Source organism: Schistocerca cancellata, chromosome 1 (genome assembly GCF_023864275.1).
Source record: "Schistocerca cancellata isolate TAMUIC-IGC-003103 chromosome 1, iqSchCanc2.1, whole genome shotgun sequence".
NCBI classification, from domain to species: Eukaryota; Metazoa; Arthropoda; class Insecta; order Orthoptera; family Acrididae; genus Schistocerca; species Schistocerca cancellata.
Window position 1 is genome coordinate 748690459 of NC_064626.1, and position 18740 is coordinate 748709198.

Below are 18740 nucleotides of genomic sequence, written 5' to 3' on the forward strand. Positions count from 1 at the left end.
GGTCGGCGGAAGGTGCACGTGCCCGTCGACCTGGGACCGGACCGCAGCGACGCACGGATGCACGCCAAGACCGTAGGATCCTACGCAGTGCCGTAGGGAACCGCACCGCCACTTCCCAGCAAATTAGGGACACTGTTGCTCCTGGGGTATCGGCGAGGACCATTCGCAGCCGTCTCCATGAAGCTGGGCTACGGTCCCGCACACCGTTAGGCCGTCTTCCGCTCACGCCCCAACATCGTGCAGCCCGCCTCCAGTGGTGTCGCGACAGGCGTGAATGGAGGGACGAATGGAGACGTGTCGTCTTCAGCGATGAGAGTCGCTTCTGCCTTGGTGCCAATGATGGTCGTATGCGTGCTTGGCGCAGTGCAGGTGAGCGCCACAATCAGGACTGCATACGACCGAGGCACACAGGGCCAACACCCGGCATTATGGTGTGGGGAGCGATCTCCTACACTGGCCGTACACCACTGGTGATCGTCGAGGGACACTGAATAGTGCACGGTACATCCAAACTGTCATCGAACCCATCGTTCTACCATTCCTAGACCGGCAAGGGAACTTGCTGTTCCAACAGGACAATGCACGTCCGCATGTGTCCCGTGCCACCCAACGTGCTCTAGAAGGTGTAAGTCAACTACCCTGGACAGCAAGATCTCCGGATCTGTCCCCCATTGAGCATGTTTGGGACTGGATGAAACGTCGTCTCACGCGGTCTGCACGTCCAGCACGAACGCTGGTCCAACTGAGGCGCCAGGTGGAAATGGCATGGCAAGCCGTTCCACAGGACTACATCCAGCATCTCTACGATCGTCTCCATGGGAGAATAGCAGCCTGCATTGCTGCGAAAGGTGGATATACACTGTACTAGTGCCGACATTGTGCATGCTCTGTTGCCTGTGTCTATGTGCCTGTGGTTCTGTCAGTGTGATCATGTGATGTATCTGACCCCAGGAATGTGTCAATAAAGTTTCCCCTTCCTGGGACAATGAATTCACGGTGTTCTTATTTCAATTTCCAGGAGTGTAGAAAACAGTTGAAAGCCTTTTTGGGTTTATGTGGGTTCTATAGAAAATTCGTCAAGGGGCAAGTTTTTAATAGTCCTCATTTGAATAATCTACTTAAGAAAAATAGTGCTTTTGTGTGGACAGAAGGGTGCACGAGAGATTTTGAAAATTTAAAAGGTGAACTTTTGAATGACAATATTTTGCATTACCCCATACTGTCAAAACCTTTCCATATGAGTACTGACAGCAGTGCTTATGGAATTGGTATAGAAGTTTTCCAAGACATCTGTGATGGCAAAGAAATCGAACACAGGACTATCGCGTTTGCAAGTAGAACTCTAACAAAATACGAGAGAAACTACACTATATCGGAAAAGGAAGCTTTAGCCATTATATGGGGGTTAAAGAAATTCAGAAATTATCTGTGGGGCCATAATCTCATCATACATACTGACCACAAAGCTTTAAGTTTTCTTAAGGATTGTCGTTTACTAAATGGCAGGCTAACTCGTTGGGCTTTGTACCTGCAACAATTTGATTACGAGATTTGCTATGTTAAGGGTACTGAGAATTATGTGGCAGATGCTTTATCTCGATTGCCTAATGGTATGAGTGAAGTGCCCAATGAAAATGGTGAAGAGGGTACTTTTCAGATAAGGTATATGAAAGGTTTCAGGAAAAAGGAAAATTGAACAAATATGTAAAAATATGAGATACCATCAAAATGAGGATCCGACATGGAAATCTGTGAAAGTAAATTTTGACAATGTGCAGTATCCTCAAATTAAGAAGTATTACAAAATCTTTAAAGGCATTTTATATAGGAGGAAAGATTTAGCCACTGAGGAATGGAGAGTATGTTGGCCACACCAGTTCGATACCAAGGTCGTAGACTATTTTCATTTAGCATTGGGGCATAGTGGGCCAAAGAAATGTTTGGATAAATTGAATAATGTAGTAGTGATTGCTGGTAGTGTCAGTAAGAGGGTAAAGGAACGAATTAAGTCGTGTGATATCTGTCAAAGGGCCAAAGTACCGAACAGAACTAATAGAGGTCCAATGCAAAGTACATTACCTGAAGACACCCTAGAGTTATTATCAGTAGATTTATATGGTCCCCTCCCAAAGACTTCGGGAAATTATGCATATATTTTAGTAATTTTGGAAGTATTCTCAAAGTTTGTGAAATTATACCCCTTGAAAAGAGCAACAGCAAAAGCTGTATTTAGTAGGATAGTCGAATACTTCAGAACCATCGGGAAACCCAAGGCAGTACTATCTGACAATGGACCCCAGTTCATATCCAAAATTTGGAAAGAAGGAATGGAGGAAAATGGTGTGGAGGTTAAATATATCTCAGCTTATCATCCTGCTAGCAACCCGGTTGAAAGGTACATGCGAGAAATCGGGAGACTGTGTAGAACGTACTGCAGTCATAACCATAGGGCCTGGGGCAAGTTTATATCGGACTTTGAGAATGTCATGAACACCTTGCATCATGAATCTACTGGGTTCCCACCGGAAGAAATTTTGTTAGGCAGCAGAAGTAAAACTTTAATTGAGGAAAAACTAGAGTTTCCGCCTTGTACAAGTTTGGGGTTGAGTCAAAAGAAAGAATTTCAAGTAATGTTGTAATCAAAGGGAAGTGGAACTAATGTTGGAAATATTGTAAGATGTGAAAGATGTAATTGTATGCCTGGTCCATACGTAGGTAATGTATTAGGATAAGTAGGATGTAAAACCTTTGGTGAATACCCTGTCTGTAGGGGAGCAGTAAAAGGTGGAGGCAGGTGAGCGCGGGAAAATGCACACGGGCGCGATACGGCACAACGGGCTCACCCCCCCCTTTTTTCTTTTCTATTCATTTGAATTCTGAAGTGTACTGAACTGATTTGACCAGCAAAGTTAAAGTCAATACAAAACCTAAATTTATCAGTGTTTTATCCTTCTTAAAATTGACATCGTATTTGTGTTTCAAAAGTGCTATTTCTAGGGTAACCTATGCCCGATTTCAGTCGGAATAGACAAAACGCAGTTTGTAGTAATCATTATAGTGTAATGTTGTGTATTTATAGCTTATCCAAATTAGTACAGAAAGTGAAAATATTAGATCAGTAGATTTTTCTGGTTCTAAAATTTACCATGTAATGCAGTATTAATATGTGTTGTTACACTTGAACGTACTTCCTCTTGTACAGGGAAGAAACTCAGTTAATGCCTAATTAGGCTGGCGACCGTATTATTGACAATTGGTAGCATCTGCTGTGTATGTTTCTTGCCCGTCCTAATGTGTAGTTGCACTTTAGACTTGCTTGACGTATCATTGTTGTTACTGAGTGGGTGTAAGTCTGATTTTGCCTCCATTCAGGTACACACGGTCAACATATTTACTAAAATCCTTTCTTATAAGGTGAAGCCCGTCAACTTACCATAGTACAGGATTTAAAGAGTTAACGTACGCCCGAGCGTAGTCGTTACAACGTGTGTACGTTAAGTCACATGTAAGAGTACAAGGAACACAGCAGCTTTGTACCAAAGCCGAACACGACAAAGAGTCTGCTAAATTTCATGTCTTAAGCGTCGTTTCCCGAGAAATAATTTATGGTCTGGCTTAAAAAAAATAACATAAAAAATAAATAAAAAATGCGTGGTAGGAATTATGTACCTCTATATTCTGGAGATTTCTCTTCTTCCTTAATTGCGAGAGTGTTCTTAAATCTTCATGTTTAGGATTCTGTGCCTTACAGGATGGCTTTGTTGTTTGTCTGTCTGTCTGTCTGCTCATCTATTATGTAACCGTTTTCTCAGTAACAGGTAGGCACATCAAGTTCAAATTCATGTCATATATTAAGGCCTATGGCTACTTGACGGTGCAAAATTTGTTAAGTTCAAAGTCAGTGCAATTAAAATACATGGCCATTTATATCACGTATTTTGGCACTTCGAAGACTCACTTGGCAAAACCTATATGGTACTTCTTGTTTACCTAGAATCGTCAAATTTGGCAGGAAGCAAGTTTCACAGTGCAAGTGAACGAAAAAAATACGGAAGTTTTGAAACTGTAATTACATAATAATAATAAATTTCTGATAATTTCTTAACCGCCTGTCTGTCTGTTAAGAGCACATTTTCTTAGGAACGGATAGACGTATCAGGTTAAAATTTATGCCACATGTTAAAATGTTTCTTGGCGGTATATAAAACTGAAGCTTATCAGTCAATGCAACCAAAAGATTCGTTCATTTATATCACATATTTTGACGCTCGGAAACTCACTCATTAAAACCTATACGGTACTTGCCGTTGACCTAGAATCATCAAATTGGCAGGAAACAAGGCTTTACAGTACAAGTAAAGGAAAAAACTGAAACTTGTTAAGTTGTAGCGCCGTTTGAACGTATATTGCATTAATCGTTGGAAAGACCACATAGATAATATTGTGGGGAAGGCGAGCCAAAGGTTGCGTTTCATTGGCAGGACACTTAGAAGATGCAACAAGTCCACTAAAGAGACAGCTTACACTACACTCGTTCGTCCTCTGTTAGAATATTGCTGCGCGGTGTGGGATCCTTACCAGGTGGGATTGACGGAGGACATCGAAAGGGTGCAATAAAGGGCAGCTCGTTTTGTATTATCACGTAATAGGGGAGAGAGTGTGGCAGATATGATACGCGAGTTGGGATTGAAGTCATTAAAGCAAAGACGTTTTTCGTCGCGGCGAGATCTATTTACGAAGTTTCAGTCACCAACTTTCTCTTCCGAATGCGAAAATATTTTGTTGAGCCCAACCTACATAGGTAGGAATGATCATCAAAATAAAATAAGAGGAATCAGAGCTCGAACAGAAAGGTTTAGATGTTAGTTTTTCCCGCGCGCTGTTCAAGAGTGGAATGGTACAGAGATAATATGATTATGGTTCGATGAACCCTCTGCCAAGCACTTAAATGTGAATTGCAGAGTAATCATGTAGATGTAGATGTAGATGTAGATGAATCGTCCATCGAAAGCATAAGAAATGAACATCGCTGTTCGTAAACGTATAATGCAAGTTGTTGTCATGTTTTAATAAGTAAATAAAAGCTGTTTCATTAAATCTTTTCTCTATATGCATATTTAAACTGAACTCTCCTACTCCTTTCTTTTTGTATCTCCGAGCTAGACTGAGGAACAACTGTAGAGATTTAGACACGGTCCTGGAATTCCCGGAATTATCGATATCGAGAACAGGCAAAAATCATTAAGATTCTTGATTCTCTCGATGGATGAGCTATCTACATACACCAGAGCACCTCATGGTGTTTTCACTAGCGCACAGCTCAATGCACAGGGCGAAGATGGCTTCGCTATCTTGACGACGGTTCAAACCCTCAGTCCTCGACTTTTGCACGACCTTACGCTTGTCTCTGCCTTTCTATCTGTATCGACCTTTTCCAAACTTTCGTCACTGCTTTCTTCGTCCTTGTCAAATGTTCATGTGCAGTCGGCCGAGAACTAGTTTCCTGGTACAAGATTATCGGTGCAAAAACGATTTAAATTATTTACGTTACGTGTAGGTAGTCGTCCATGCCAAGCAAAAAAGACTGGGCCTTTCTACTAATATCCATGGACCCATCAAGTGTGGTGGAGTGCTGTGGGAAGTTTTCAATTTAGACTGAAAACTGTTCATACAAATTTCCGGCAATGTCGCGGAATGGCCGAGATATTGTCATAATTGAAAGCTGCATTTTCTTGCATGCGAGTAAGTGAGATTCATTGTCTTTGCTACAGCCAACAAAATATTCTTTATTAATGGATCTTCCATACAAGGCTTTCCAGCAAGTGCTAAACGTACAGTAACCTTATAATTTGCGCTAAGGGTTCTTTCGCACCATCCTTCATCTTCTTCGCCCTAAATTAGAGTAAAAAGATTGCGATCGAAATAATACAAGCGTAAACGAAAACGAATACCCATTTGAGAGGAATAAAAACAAACTTCAGTTCGTTTTGTAGGACTTTTAACCAAAATATGCATGTCAAACGACTGGTGGAAACCTCATTTGTGGATGCAGAATTCTCTTCTGCAAGAGTTCGCAGCTTCGTTAAACCTTCTCCTCTGGCGTCCCCTATGATTTCGCTATACTTTCCTGAATGCAACTTGCTGTAGTGTTTTTCAATACATGATTTTCTTATGAATGTAATTACTGTACTGTAGATTAGAAATTTTTCTTCATCGTCACGGCTAATAAAGAAACAAGAAAATTCTCACTCCCGTTTAAATGGACTTTCGGAAATATTTTCGTTTTTCGGAGTGGGTTGTCCCATTGTTCTAGTAACAGTCTTGCGCTGATTTATTTCAGTGTTGAATAAGCCATCCATTAAAGCACTAGGCGGAGCACCATGGCTACTTCACCATGCAAGCCGAGTTGAGGCGAATTAAGCCGAGTTGGACCGTTGCACCGTGCAAACACTCTCCGCACCTCGCTTTCCAAGTGCGCGATTCTACGTGTGTGAGAGACCCAGGCATACATAATTAAGTTTGTTCAGAACCCTCAGTGCGCGCACCTGAGCAATGTTTTTTCAACAGGACGTTGCACTACCGCACTGGCACCTGCATGTAAAAGCAGCTCTTGACAAGGAGCTGCTTCAACCCCGGATCGGTCGTGGGGTGCTCACGTACCTCGTACTGCAGCATTGGCGCACAAGACCACCTGATCTTACAGCATTTGTTTTTCTTTTGTTATTTGTTAAAGGCTCTATCTACGTGGCTCCCCTTTCACCAACTTCGTGTGAACAGTGATGCCGAAAAGTAACAGCAACAGCGATTCTCACAAATGTATGTTAGGTTTCGACTACAATCTGTATGCTTTTCGTGTGTCCGGTGGAGGCTACATTAAATATTTGAGAAAAGTAAATCAAAACTTTTAAGTTAAAACTAACTGTAAAAAGTAATCCAAGGTTGTACGTGCTTGCATGCTAAAGAAATACCCTTTTAAAATAGAATGATTCTTTTGAAAATTAGCAATCCTCCATGTAAATTAAAATTCAACCCTTGTTTCTATCTTCCTTCATCTAGACAATGTACTGTTGTGCGATTGTATGAAGATTTTAAAATATCCAGCATTTTAAAATGACATAATATTGTGAGACCGCCGACTGTGTAGGATTTATACAAATTACTAACAATTTAAACGGAAAATTCGTGTCACCATTACATGAAACCTACAAACTGCACTACAATGAGTCTTGAATCGCAGTACAAGGAACAGACTTAAAGATTTAATTACGATGTTGCAAATAATAAGTTACGTAACTTTTTTCTGTGGTTCACGTCTGAAACCCTAGTACACACTGAGACCCCACGCCACTAGAAAATACAAAATAAAATGGGGACACCCAATGGTAAGGTGTAGTTAACATGATGTGTAGTGCTAGTTTTCTTATCATCTCGAAAAAATGGTTACGTAATTAATACATTTATTTTTTAACTAAAGGATGATCCACAGGGTTGTAACCACCCTTCCAAACGAAAGCGAACAAACACATAAACAAAAATTTTAAGGTGAGTTGTGTAAAATGGGGAAGACGGCCAAACCAGTGAGGTTGCTCCTATCATGTCGACCATTTTGGAATCAGTGATCTTGGATGAAAATCGTAACCTTCAAAAGGCAATGGGGTCATATAAAACATCAGAAAGATAACTGCTCGAGAAAAACAGTGGGATCTTTTGCCTGAGCCTAGATTTAATCATTCTCAATTTATGACACAGTAGGTCCAGAACAAAGTAAACTCTACTGATAAGACATAAAGGATACACGATGTCTTCAGCGTGTTGCCCAGCACTTGTAAGCTTTTGCTGACCGTTTCATCAATTTCTCACAGATTTCAACCACTAAATATATCCCCACAGATATAAATCTAATTAGTCGGGGAACCGTAGTGACCGCTCTACGACCTATGCACCTCATTATGGGCTAGCTGTACGGGCTTACCTTGATGTCCAGTTTCCCAGGCCACCACGTACTTCAGGTTTCTATCTGTGGGGCAGTTGTGTACCTGGTAAATATAAGAAACCTTGTACACCTTAGGGAACGGATTGATCACATGTGTGCAATCACTGCGGTACATGTTATGGTCAAAATCTGCGAGGAACAGGGAAGCAGATAACAAACTTGGAAATTACTGGACAAAATGTCGACCACATCCGGTAGCCCATGTGTGTTCTCACGAGCATTTGCCTTACTCTGCGACTTTACTCGTGAATGATGTGCAGATGAAGGATTTTCATGCGTGATTCGCTACATATTGCCTCTTTCCATTTTAAATTGAGATTTTACATCTCAGGTGGGATGCAGACACGTACTTCCAAATAAATAAAACTTATTTACGTAGCTTTATTTTTTCGAGGTGCTAGCCTAAACATTATGTCTTGGATAGGCCACAATGAGTAGATGCGGTGTTGGGCGATCGGCTTGTCGTGAAAAGCATTCCGCAATAGGTGCCTGTGGTAATTTACTTGTTCACCAGCAAGTCTCCAACACCTAAGTGTAGCATTTATCCTAGAACAGTGTGGTCCTAAACTTACATATTATATTGTGCTCCTCTAGGACTGATAATAATTTCCGAGTGGTAGAGTGGCGCTGAGTACTATGCGACTTAACTTCTCAGGTCATCAGTCGCCTAGAACTTAGAACTAATTAAACCTAACTAACCTAAGGACATCACACACATATCCATGGCCGAGGCATGATTCGAACCTGCGACCGTAGCGCGAGTGGTAGAGTTATGAGTTCCATAATTTTCATGATATTTCGTCATAATTTCTGGTTATTATAATGTTAAATGGTTCCAAACATTTAATTGTATTTGTTTATTTAATTATAATATATAATTGTGGGTTGGGGCACTAATTTTACAGCGTTTTTTTCATAATAAACGCTATAGACATACATAATAGAGATTGAAGTCATCGATAATATATTGTCCTCCAACATTTGCAAGAGTCTGCCAAGGCTGCGGTAACTTTTCCATTCCACGACTGTACAAGTCACATGTTTTTGAGGTCAAGAACTCATAGAGCCACGTTCGGAGCGAATTTTCATCCGGAAAGGAAGTTCCTTGAAGATTGCTCGGTAGAGAGCGAAAAAGGTGAAAATCCGAGTGTGCAAGATCAGCCGAATAAGTTGGGTTTAGAATGACTTCCCACCCCAACTCATATATATCGTCTGTTGTCAGTCTAGAAAAATGCGGGTGGGAGTTATCGCAGAGTAGCCTCACTTCACGCAGTCTTCCTGGTCGTTGTTCTGAAACAGAACTCAGTTGCTGACAACAAATGTCAGCATTTGTTCCACCAGATGCACAACGTTATATTTTGTGGATGCGCACAGGTCTGTATGGGGAGTTGATGCTTTGTTTGGGCTCAACCATTCCTTTCTCTTCCTTACGTTAGCATAAACATACCATTTCTTACCAACAATAACGATACAGGATAGGAATGGTCGGTATTGTTCACTTGCCAATTGACGATGAAGAAGCAGGGATGAACATATGGCCACCTACGGCTTTTTGTGGTAGAAGGTGGGGAAAGTAAAAATGACGAGTGGATGCAATTGGATTGTCATTTGTGGCAGTTTCTTCCAACGGGATGGTGTAAGGGCCCATACAGCCGGTCGAACTTTAGAGCACGTTTGCACGAACTTCACGCCTGACGGTTTGTTAGCAGAGGGCAGTCTAGTCCTAGCTGGACACCCAGGTCACCTGATCTGTCAGTGTGCAGTTTCTTTGTGCAGTGAGTCATCAAGTATAATGTGGATTGCAACAACCCTCATTTTCAAGAACTGCGGTAGACTGCAGCAATTCCAGCAGTCCAGCTTCGATCTGTCTTCAGCAACTTGATGATCGGTGCCCAGAAGTGGCAAGAGATGAATGGTGGTCACTTCCAACGCCTGCTATAGTTAGGTTGGCACTGTATTTCCTTTCCTCTGCTATGTTTCTTTGCTGGAACTCTGTTCTCCAGTCCACTTCTATCTGACCCATCGTGTATTGGCTTAGAGCATGTCACGTACCCGTACACCCGTGTTTAGAACCTTGCCCCATTGCATGCAAAGGTCGCACGATGATGAAAGACCACAATTTATCACATTGCCAGTTATGGAGTACACTGACGCTGATCACTGTGGATAAATGCTTTTAAACGATATTCATCGAACCCCGAAAGTCTTCCTGAACATGGAGAATCACTAAAGTCAAAACGATCCTCCTTAAAACGAGGTAATCATTTTCTTACCGTGCTGCGGTCAATAGCATTATACCCAAACAAGGCGCAAATGTTTCTGGCTGCCTCTGCTGTTGCCACCCCTCTATTGAACTCAAACAGAAGAATATGTCGGAAATGTTCCGCTTCTCTACTTGGTACTCCATTTTCTAGGGTACACAGCTCCACTCTTTAGCTTCAAATCACAAACTGAAAGTAATTAAACTCAAATAGTAACTACAAATAAAAAATGACAAGCGATAAATAGCTCCACAGCAGTGGAAACACCAACACACAAAACAAACACACTGAGGACTGATGCACCAACCAAATAATATAATACAACTGCTTCACCAGTAATTTGGCAGCAGCTACTTGTAGCATTTTCTAGGGCAATGGAATCCAAAACTTGGACTTGTAATAGTTTCCGAATCCCAGAGTTACGGGTTTCAAAATTTTCATGAAATGTTGGCTTCAGTTCTGATTACTGAAATGTTAAGTATTTGTAGACATTTAATTCTATGTGAGAACCAAACATTTTCAGGTTCTACGTAATAGTATTGCATCCAGACATCTTGAATCAATGTTAGTGCTCATTTCTGGAATAAGAGGCTGGCGTATGTCCTCCTCTAAGACTTTTTTTTTTATTAAAAATGAAACTCCTCCAGCTGCACTTACGATTTCATATTTATTTGGCTACTAGTTTCGACTTTGCCCCAACGCCATCTTCAGGACCGTATACTTTGATAATGTCAGTTGTGTGTGACCGAGTACTGGAAGTCCGCGGTCAGAAAAATACGTGCTCCACATGGATGGCAGCTATTACCCGCCATCCATGTGGAGCGTGTATTGGTCTCACCGCGGACTTCTAGTACTCAGCCACACACAAATGATATCATCAAAGTGTACGGGCCTGAAGATGGAGTAAAGCTGGAGGAGTTTCATTTTTAATAAAAATTTTACCAGTTGATGTCCCGCCATTATCCAGTTTAAATGTGGATGTACAAAGATCCTCTAAAACTGTTGGACGTCATTCATGAATATGAGAACGATGTCTTTCGCGACGGCACTGTTGTATAAAACATTCTTGGACTTCTTGACACATGAAATCAGGTTAAAACATCGAGCTGTCAGTTGCTCCTGGCGAGGACGATGGTTGAAATCGTCGAAAGTTCGAAATTTTACCCCGAATTCAATTGGAAAGAAGTCCGATAATGTTTTGTAGAAATTCAGGAATAATTGTTAAGGAAGATATTCCAACAAAATTGATTGTACCTCTTCATATTACTACGTGGCAATGAGTTCAGCTTACTGAGACTCCAGAGGTAATTTCGCTCAAAGGATTAGGCAATTCTGAAGGCACAAGTTGTTTGTGTCCATTTCAAGACATCTTCTCACTTACCTTACGAATGCGTAGATTCTTCTTCAGCATTATTCGTCGCCTTATCTTGCAAATGAGAGCGCTATTTAGAGCGTCATTGATGTTTGAATGCACTGCAGAAACAGGCATTGGAGTGCTTATTAGCACAACCTCAAAGTTTATCTCGAATTTCGCTTCACGTCAGCAAACCGCTAAACCGTCCTTGCTATACATGGTGAGGTGCAGTACGGTGTCCCAGCTTCTCGTGACTCCATCAAAGAGCTATTATGGATCTGCCTGATACGTATTGTGTGGTACCTGGCGGTGCGTCTGGAATGCAGCATGACAGAGGGCGAGCTCCGGTGTAGCGCTGTCCTCCTGTGATGTTGCAGCACCGTGGAGTTCCGTCTCAGAGGTCTCTTCTCTCTCTCCGACAGGTTTCACGTGAAGGGCAGGCGACGCCCGCACTTGAGTCCCTCTATCGACCCACTTGATCGTGTGCGTAATGTGCTTCTCGACAGGTCACTCTCCACCAAAATGGCACGCTTGTTAAAGCCGGCTGACATTCCTTGTCCCATTAATATGTCTGTGGTAGTCTGGTTGCTATCACCTATAGTTTTCTCACCGTAATTTTCACCAATAGTGCCAGCAATAAAATTATTTAAAATAATCTGACGAGCAATCTGTATACAAAAGAAAATTTATTTATGTCCATAATTTTGCACGCTGGATGTTTTCCAACAGCAGTGTAGCAGTAATCCTCTGAATATGATGTACATGAATTGTTTTCATGAATCAGGTCGATAACTGAGTAAGCTGTAAACGTATTCCTATAAAAAAAATTGATTTCCGAGAAATAGATTTATTACGGACAGAAATGTTATAAAAATTTTGTCCAGAATAAAATTTGTATGCAAGCGAAAACGATATTCCAAAAATAGAACACGAATAAAAAATATTAACAAAGCATTATGATTCTCCATTCAAAAGCCAGTTCAGCGTTGCCCTTCTGATTTTTGTTTCTGTACCCAAACTTCGTTTAAATTAGATGTTTAGAGAAGTTTTTGTTTCCGTTACCATTTGAAGTTGAATTCGTTTTCAGTATTACTCATTTGCCATGCAAAATCGATAATATGTTTGCTGTAATTAATACTTAGAAAGATCATATTTGTTACTTTTATTTGACCATACAGTTGAGGATAGTGCATTCGTTGGTCCACATATGAATTACCAGTAGCCTTTTCCAAATATACCTTCCAGGAAATTTGCAAATCCAGCATACTTTTAGCGGCTAGAAGGTCTAAATGGAGATTTTACTGCTACTAGTGTCTTAAGTTTATCGTTTCACATGTTTCACATCGTCAACTGAGATTCCTCGGTTATCAACGTGGCGACACGTTCCATAACTCGGTCTGGATTCAGCTCTCGCAAGCAATAAAGATGTAATAAATTAATGCAGTTAGAGAAATGACGGGTGTATCATCTGAGCAAAGGAAGCCAGACAACCGTGTGTATCGCGAAATTGATCATTATATGTCACGAGAGGCGGACATCCCACTGTAGAGTAGGGCGGAGAGTGCTGTTTGTCAACAGAGAAGCAGTAACAGCAAGTGGGTCGGTCAGGAGAGATGAGTTACTTCGAACGTTAACTAGTCATTGGATGTCACCTGAATAACACATCCATCAGAGACGTTTCACGTTCCTAAAATTATCGGAACTGACTACATCTGATGGAACTGTGAAATGGTACTGCGAAGGATCAACGACAGCTAAACGAATACCAGGCAGACCTGCGGACACGGACTGTCCAGTATTACGATGGATTGCTCTAAAAAGTCATACAAAATTAGCGGGAGAAGCAGAGGAAGTGATTTCGAAACTGCTACCAGCAGTCCGGCTAGCACAATGACTGTGTGTAGGGAGTTAAAAACAATGGGGTACAGTGGTCCAGTAGCTCCTAATCAGCCACACATTCTTGTAGTTAGTGCTAAGTGACACGTGAGGGGGGTACAAACAGCGGCGCCACAGAAGAGTGGGTGACTGGAATGACGAATCACTCTATTCCCAATGGTAATCCGGTGGAAGGGTTTGGGTTTGGCGAATGCCTTGAGACTGTTAGCTGCCCAAATGTGTAGTGTCAACAATGAGCTACGGAGGAGGTGGTGTTATGGTATGGGTTTTTTCCGTAGTTAGGCTGTGGTCCCATTATTGCACTTGTGGAAACGTTAAATGTGGATGTATACAAACACATTTTGCAGCCTTGTGTACTGTGTTCAGCAGAAGACCAGATTGGAGCTATGATTATTTGTACCAGCTTGACAATGCACCCTGTTGTAAGGTAGCATGTGTACGGCAATGCTTTGTGGACAATCATATTTCTGAAATGGTTTAGCATCTTCAAAATCACAACATGCACCCGTTAGATTAGATTAGATTCAGTTTCCGTTCCATAGACCCAAAACTGATATGATTCTTATGGATGTGGGACATGTCAGAAAGTATAACATAAAAGAAATAGAACATTGGAATATAATACTAACTTCCCTTATCACTCGTCAGGAGATTGTCGAGATATGTGTATACATTACAGTAAACTGGAACTACTAATACTTACAGACTTAATACATTGTCAGAGTGAAAAATTGTTAGGTACTTTTAATAAATTTATCATACACAAGATACCCTATCATGACTGCTGTGATCAAGTGCTGTCAAAACTGAAACCTAACAAATATTTTTACACTTAAACTGGTGCAACAGTCCCTGTTAAGATATTCATCTGTAGAATATATGAAGCTAACTACAAAAAAGTTTTTAAAATTCTGTTTAAACTGTGCTTTATCCGAAACCAAGTATTTCATGTTTGCTGGCAATTTGTTGAAAATATGTGTTCCTGAATATTGAAGCCCTTCTTTGACCAAGGTAAGTGATTTTAGGTGTTTAGGTAGATTATTCTCATTCCTAGTATTGATACTATGTAGGTTCTAAATAGAGACATATCATTTGCAATAATTTTCGTGAAGAATTAAATATACTGAGAAGCAATGGTTAGAGTACCCAGTTATTTGAACAGGTTTCTACATGATGTTCTTGAATTTACATCTCAAATCACTCTTATTACACGCTTTTGCACTCTAAAAACTTTTGCTTGGTTTGATGAGTTACCCCAGAATATAATCCCAAATGAGATAATAGAACGAAAGTAAGCAAAGTATGCAAGTTTATGTTTATATCTCCTGCACCTGCCATCTCTTGCATTGCAAATGCAAATTTGTTTAAGCGCTTCAGCAATTCTGTGATACATCCTTCCCAGTTGAATTTATTATCCAGTTGTAATCCCAGAAATTTAACACTGTCAACCTCCTCTACCTGCATGTCTTCATATGCTATACACATGCTGGAAGGAAATAAGTTACAGGTTCTGAACTGCATATTGCGGGTCTTTTCAAAGTTTAACTACAGGGAATTAGTTTTACACCATTTATTAACGTCAGTGATAATTTGATTAGCAGTCATTTCTAAGTCTGTACTTGGCTTACTATTTACTGCAATTTTTGCATCATCTGCAAATAAAACCAACTTAGCATCTGGCAATATAATAGACGAGAGTTGATTAATATAAAAAACAAAAAGCGGCGGACTCAATATGGAAACATGTGAGAAACCACAGGATTACTTACTCCACAGGTATTTCACAGTGGCACCCTATGTGTCCTATTAGTCAGGTAAGACTTGAACCACTTCGCAGCACTGTCAGTGACATTATAATATTCTAATTTACTAAAGAGAATGCAGTGATTTGCACAGCCAGATCCTTTTGACAGGCCACAGAAAGTGCCAGTAGCCTCTAATTTAGTATCTAACAAATTAAGTGATTCTCACTCTACATATACAGGGTGTTTCAAAAATGACTGGTATATTTGAAACGGCAATAAAAACTAAACGAGCAGCGATAGAAATACACCGTTTGTTGCAATATGCTTGGGACAACAGTACATTTTCAGGCGGACAAAATTTCGAAATTACAGTAGTTACAATTTTCAACAACAGATGGCGCTGCGGTCTGGGAAACTCTATAGTACGATATTTTCCACATATCCACCATGCGTAGCAATAATATGGCGTAGTCTCTGAATGAAATTACCCGAAACCTTTGACAACGTGTCTGGCGGAATGGCTTCACATGCAGATGAGATGTACTGCTTCAGCTGTTCAATTGTTTCTGGATTCTGGCGGTACACCTGGTCTTTCAAGTGTCCCCACAGAAAGAAGTCACAGGGGTTCATGTCTGGCGAATAGGGAGGCCAATCCATGGTGGATATGTGGAAAATATCGTACTATAGAGTTTCCCAGACCGCAGCGCCATCTGTTGTTGAAAATTGTAACTACTGTAATTTCGAAAGTGTGTCTGCCTGAAAATGTACTGTTGTTCCAAGCATATTGCAACAAACGGTGTATTTCTATCGCTGCTCGTTTAGTTTTTATTGCCGTTTCAAATATGCCGGTCATTTTTGAAACTCACTGTAAATAGCCTTCTATATATCTGAACCCATAAGGAACCCAAACTCCGACTTGAACAATATATTATGTGCAGTCAGATGCTAAAGAAGATGCTTGAATGCAACATTTTCAAATATTTTTGAAAAAGCAAGTGAAAGTGAATTTGGTGGAAATTTGACTATATCTCTTTCCCCCTTTTCGTAAAGAGGCTTAACTCCATTATATTTTACCCTAGAAGTGTTCTGCTGATTAGAGAATGATTACGCTAGTAACTTAAGATACAACTCAACTCACATGAGCACTCTAGGATTTTTCTTCGTTGATGTGTTATCATTACCACTAGAATACCTTCCTTATAAGGATTTTATGATGGATGCTATTTCTCTGGCAGAAGTGAGTGTCATTTCCATTTTAATGAAGCTATTTATAGAGACCGGTCTCAGATATTGTGCTGTATACTGAACCTGATAACCCCAGCCTCTCAGTAAGAGAAACAAAGATCTTGTTTAAGAGGTTTGCAATACGACATTCAACTGTTACCAGTGTCTCATTTATTCTTAGAGCAATACGTTTCTCCGCCTTTCTGGCCCAACCTGTCTCTGTCTTCACTATTTTTCTCATAATAAAGCTGTTCAGATTTCTGGATTACTTGCTTCAGTATTTTACAGTTTTCTTTGTAATGCATTGCAAAGCCAACATCAGAGCTCTTCCTAGATAGTAGATATAGTTTCCTTTTTGTCCCACATTATACCTTTATTCCTTATGTAATCCATGGTTTATTGTTAGACTTCTGTTTGATATGCGTTACTTTTAGGGGAAAACAACTTTCAAATGAGGAAGTAACTTTATTAACGAACGCTTTGTATTTTCCATCTGAATCAGAAATTTTGTGAACATATTTAGAGCACATATCATTGAGCAATGTCCAAAATTCTCAATTTTTGACTGATTTATTACTCTCCTGTACTCATACTTACTAGATTTTATATCCCAACAAGTTTCAACACTTGACATAATATGCTGTATGTCATGATCAGCATTGGTTTTGTGAAATGACTTTGTTCTATAAATTTGTCTACAAAGATATTATCAACAGCAGTATTGGAGCGTTTAGATATAAATTCACAGTATGAATTAAATTGAATGCCAGTATTACTGACTGCAGTAATCGTTCAGAGCTTTTCAATACATCCACATTAAAATCACCAGCAACCATTATTTCCTTGTGCATTATTGTGAGATGGGACAACAGAGTTTCCAGATTTTTTGTGAAGAGGTTAAAGTTTCCTGAAGGTGTTCTGTACATACTTCCCATTATAAATGGACTTATAATGAAATACTACATCTCTTGCAGAAGCCTCTTAGTGCTGCTCTGAGCAAAAGTTATTAATATCAATATTCCTGAAATTAAAACAGTTGCTGACAAATGTCCCCATTTGCAATGCAAATGATGTCCTTTCTCCACATTTTCTCTACTAAAGTAAGAGGCTAACTTAAATCCTGTAACATTTAACGTATCTATTCATAGAAAGTCTTTGGGAAGGGTGAGAACGTCGATTTCGCAACAGATCCCAACATCCAACATCACTACCTTCTCCGTTTTCGGCTCTTAAGGAAGCATGGGCTACCTTTCAGATCAGATTTCAATCCCTTATAAAGGTGTAGAGTGGACATACTGCTTATTAATGTCCAGTAGTAGATATCTGGATACTTTAGATCAGATAAGGTATTTTGCAGAACTGGAAACAAGTTTAATCCCTCGTAAAGACTAAGAGTGGACACACTGCTTATTAATGTTCAATAATAGATGTCTGGATACTTTTGATAATATAGTATATTTTACATAAATAAAACTAAGTTCAATCCTTCATAAAGGTAAGAGTGGACACACTGCTTATTAATGTCCAATAATAGGTGTCTGGATAATTGTGATCAGATAGTGTAATCTACAGAACTGAAAACAAGTCTCTTTTTCTTTATCAAAACTGTAAAAGCAGTTTGGATCCTTTTAGCTATCTATTTCAATCTCACTAGTAGTTACAAAGTAAATGTGTAGTGTGTCTGTTGTGTACATAGTTCCGCGTAGTCAGCACGTACACAACATTCCCACTAGAGCGCGCCCCACTAAGCACAACAGTGCAGGCACAGCGCTCGTCCATCTCCGCACTACGAGATGGCGCTGCCTAAGAGACGGACCAAATTCTGCTTCCGCCGATCCACGTATTAATACGTAATGCAGCCAATGAGATTGCTGCTAACGTAGAACCTTTTCTCCTTGCGGATCACACTCACGCAGTGATACCTGCACACTCGAGGTATTATAACGAGTGTACAGACCTCCGATTAGTCAGTCTCCATTAGTCTGCATTAATCTGCATTAGTCTGCACCAGTCTATAGTCAAGTTTCAGTCTGCGCCTAATAAGATTATCATATTCCTTTACATAGCCATGAAGATAAATGAATAGACACTTTGTCAAGTATCAGAAATATGCAAGAATAAGATTAATGTACCAAGCCCAAAGGAACTTCAGATTGTCAATTGTAAATAGCATCCTGAATCAAGTTAAGTAATTTCTGTTGTTGTTGTGGTCTTCAGTCCTGAGACTGGTCTGATGCAGCTCTCCATGCTACTATATCCTGTGCAAG